Raw genomic sequence first — 4,697 nt, 5'->3', positions numbered from 1 at the left:
AAAGGATAAAAATACACGAGTTAACCGACAGTAAATTAACAGCAACTTACAATGTTGTATTAGCAACACATTAGCCTCAGGCAGGGTTAGCTTGGTTAGCAGTAAACTGATGTACAAATGATAAATACACGATGACAGAGCAGCTATGATAAAAGTAAAAACCTGCAGATAAGCTGATACTCCAACAGGGGATGTACATAAAAGATGTCGGTCTATATTTTGTCAGAAATCTGATGTGGATGTAACGCCCTCAGTTAAACTGTGATAGCACTGTTGCTACTAGCAACCGAATGTTCAACTGAATATAACTGCCAATGCTCGAATAATGAGTATCCTTCTTTTTCCACCCCCACGACACCCTGCACGAATTGTGGCCATCACTTCTGGTGCATCGTGTCACTTGTCCAGAACCAGCGTTTTCCATGTTAACTGGACACTAATCAAGATCTAGGTTTGCAACTTTATCAAGTACATACAGTCCTACTAACACTAATGTTGTTATTGCTAAGCCCACTTGGTTAATGTTTCCAAAGCCGTGAAAGTGCAGCCGGTGTGCCAGATATTATGTTTTGCTACTTAGACCTGGACTACACGTATATGGATATTTTTTTATGTGGATATTTTCGTCCCCGTTTAAAAAAAAAACTCTGTCCACACCACAGAAATATCTCCGTCCATACGAAGAGGCAAAACTGAAAACGATCGCCTCTGAAGCCTGCAATGCCATGCCCGGCCGATAGGTGGCGATTAGCAAAATGTAAAATACCACAGAAGAAGAACGTTATGAGCATGCGCAGTCAACTGGTCCCGAAGAAACAGTCAAACGGCGGCAGTTTGAAGTTATGGCGAAGACCGGGCGCAGCAGATGCCTTTGCGTACCGGAGGAGTGCAGTTGATGCAACAACGTCACGTTCATATGTAGAGCTGAGATAAGACCTAAAAGTGCAAAGCACACACAGATAGCCCGGTACATCTCGGCCATCGTTGTTGACAACCATGCGAACGGCTTGTTGCTAGGCGCTTGACGTCATCGCGTCAACACCAGCTCCGTTTAACATCGCTACACGGATCCACTCAATCGGATATTTTTTTATTTCTCCACTTTTTTATCCGTTTAAAAATATCTCCGTTTATGTGGGTGAAATCGCCGTGTTCGTGTGGTTGAGAGGCCCAATTGGACAAAAAAATGTGCGTTTAGGAATATATCGTATTCGTGTAGTCCAGGCATTAAGCTAGTTCTGCTGAGCACCAGAGGTATCACCAGTAATCGTTTCCCCAGTAACCTCCCAAGGGGATTGCTATAGCAACCGAATGTTCAACTGAAAGTACCTGAGTATGAAATGACTGATGACTGAAACATACTGCTCATACTACGACTTTAAACAAACACCTTGAAACCTCACACTTGCTAACATGTTATGTCTCAATGGACTCGAACAACTTGAAGCACTTTTAGCTGTTTGTTTTGGAGGATGTACTTCTAATGTCTGATGGCTTCACTACTTGTAGGCAGTGTTGGGGAAGCTACTTTGCAAGTGTAGCTTTTAAAACTACATGTAGTTCAGCCTGGCAGTAGTTTGAACAAACTACATTTCTACCCCTGGAGAAATGTAGTTTGTTAAACTACTGCTAAAAAAAGTAGCTTTAGCAACTACTTATACTCATTTAACTCAGCGTTAAATAAATCAACATATGGTGTATATGAAACAAAATATAATAGCCTACAAAAAATTCACATGCCAGCAGAAATATGCCTCTCAAGTTTAATTTTTTAAAGAACAAAAGCTGACATTTTTGGTCAACATCACAGGAACTTCAGAGGCACTAACACTTAGGCACTAGAACTAGATGCCAGGGCAGAATCGCTTGTTGACACGACACATGAGCAGTCTCTCAAAGTTTTAATCAGACAGCCGGCTCCGTTTCGCACTAAAAACATCTTTGCACTGCCTTCCTTGGCATAAAGAAGCATTTGTGTGCTGCCAGGGCAAGCCAATCAGAGGCAGCGTTGGCTTAGCATGTCATGACATGTTTTATGCCTTTTTTCAAAGTAAAATAAAATTTATATTATATAGGTCTTGTTATTGGCCAAAATTGTAGTTTGTAAATTGAGTAGTTAAACTACAAAAAATGACCCAAAAAGTAGTTGAAATACTTGATGCAGCACAAAATATGAATGTAGTTTAACTACCAGCAAGTTGCAGTTAAGCTATGTAGTTCAACTACATGTAGTTTAAGTCTCCCCAACACTACTTGTAGGTAGGCTTACTGTATGAAATAGCAGAGAAATGCATACATCAGTGTGTTTTTTTTGTTTTTTAATATTTCAAGTGATATCCTGATATCTGGTAACTCATGATTCGTAGACAGTAAATCATGCTGGTTCTGGTTCTGGTGATCCCTTGACTCCTCTTGCACCACCAGAAGGTTTTGTTTTAGTTTTTGATGCCAAGGCCGTGGCATCCTCTGACTTTCTCTTCTTGTGCCACACACACATTAAAATTGGTGGTTGACAAAGAATCAACAACAAGACAAATCAATCCAGAATATACTTTAACACATTATACTGGGTTCCTTCGTGGTGTTTGTGACTTTATGCGGTACTTTTGTCAGTCTCTCAGTTTGGGTTTCTCTATGATGAGTGTTACGGTCTCAGTCGATCCTACGGCCACTTTCACAGCTCTATTATTCTTGTCTGTTTTTTACTCGTAAGAGAGTGGAGGTACTACAAAGTGTTTCTCTTTTCAGGGTTATAATATACAAATGGAGGCCGGGTAGCTTCAGCAGGTTATCCCTTGAGAGTTTATCCCTCCTATTTCTTGTTATTCTGGTTTTAGATGGCCAGCGATCCACTACCTACCCCTGGACAATTGCTGAACCCACAGATATTTAATTAGAGCTCATTAAAAGGCCGTCATGAAAGAAATGTGGCTCCTTGCCACTGCCGCTTAGATACAGGGAGTCTATTTGGCTGAAGTCTACGACAGGTCTTCATTTCTCTGCTTAATCCACCACGTCTAGCAGACCACTGACAGCTCCTCTTTGTTTGGACCTCATTCAGGTTTGGATTGAAACTCAGGAAGGAGGGCGGGAGGAGTGGAGGGCCCTTATGAGAAACGTGGGGACGCAACAATACAGCTGCTATTCCTGGACCCGATTGTTTGCTTTTCTGAAGTGTCTGCTGGAAAAGGGGGCGGTCGGCTTTTTTGACATAAAAGGGATGATTCTTGAGTTCAGCAGGCGTGCATGACGATTTAGCCTCCAGGTTCGACCACAGACTTCATCTTCTATCCGCAGAGGGAAGTAGACAATGGAGCAATCACCAAGCAACGAGCCACAGAAACCGCTGTCAAGATCTGTAAAGCGATGACAAATATCATCCCCCTTCATTGTAGCTCTGATTAGTATTATTGTTGATCGTGGCTGCTTATGGCTTACAGCACACTGGTTCATGTTGGAGTGCAGGAGAGATAGTCAACACACTGCAGAGTGCTTTTACCCCCCCCCCCCCTGTTATTTCACAGCTCTTGCCACCCAAAACCCCTCTTCGTGCTCAAAAGGCCATGACAGTGCTCACAGAGCCAATCCGAGCGTGACACTATTGTAGCTGAATGTGTCCGGATGAGTTTTTTCCTGCAGGGATGTGTGCTGAGCTCAAATGGTTTGTGTGTCAGTGGCCCAGGAGTCAGGCTCATCCTGGAGTCAGGATCATGGCAGGGCCCAGAGGTCGATGTCAGGGGGAGTGATAGGATTAGACTTAGACCACGTCTCTGGTGATCGATCAGACGGATCGACACGATACCTGTGTTGTCGCTGGAGGGGATAAAGAGCTCATTCTTATTGTTTTTAAAGGTTTACATGTTCTTGAGAGATGGGTGCTGGATTTGAATGATGCTAAACTTGATAATGAAAACTAAATTAGGTATTAGAATCAAATCGTTTTTTCGTGGTTATTTTTAGGTTTCACTCAAATGACTCAATATTTATCCTTAAGCTAGTTTGCAATCAATTACATACAATAATGGCCGAATCCCTAAATGACTTTCCCTAATTAAATTGGCTGGTCGGTCACAAACCATTCAACCCCAAATTAAAGTCTGCAGGTTTGTCTCAGGGCACTGTACACCTCTCTAATTATTTTAAAAGGACAAAAATATTTATATATAGATTGTTTTAGCAGAGAACAAATTCCATTTTTGAAGGTCAATCCCACGTTTTTTGCATTTTTCTGTCCATTAGGGCTGCATGATTAATTGGATTTTTAATCATGTTGCCATTTCAATTAATGCTGTCAGTGCGATGATTGGCGAGAGCCCAGCACGCCCATGGTTTTATTAGCAGTGATGGAATTGTCAAACATGACACGTTATGTTTTATTCATAATTGCGACTTCCACACCACTTGCTGTTAATATTTCTGCTGTCGGAAGCAATGACTTCTCCGGGCTCTCGGAATAATAATTTAGATGAAAGTTCAACCACAGGACTCGCGCTCAACATGACATAGTTTAGATTTTTCATCAAGGAAATAGTGCCTGCTTTTGTGGTTTTTGTTTTTTTATTTATATATACTATATATATATATATATGTATATATATATATATATGTATATATATATATATATGTATATATATATATATATATATATATACATATATATATACATATATATATATATATCATATATATATATATAT

This window comes from Pagrus major, chromosome 18, assembly GCF_040436345.1.
Source record: "Pagrus major chromosome 18, Pma_NU_1.0".
NCBI lineage: Eukaryota > Metazoa > Chordata > Actinopteri > Spariformes > Sparidae > Pagrus > Pagrus major.
Note: the sequence above shows the minus strand (reverse complement) of the source record.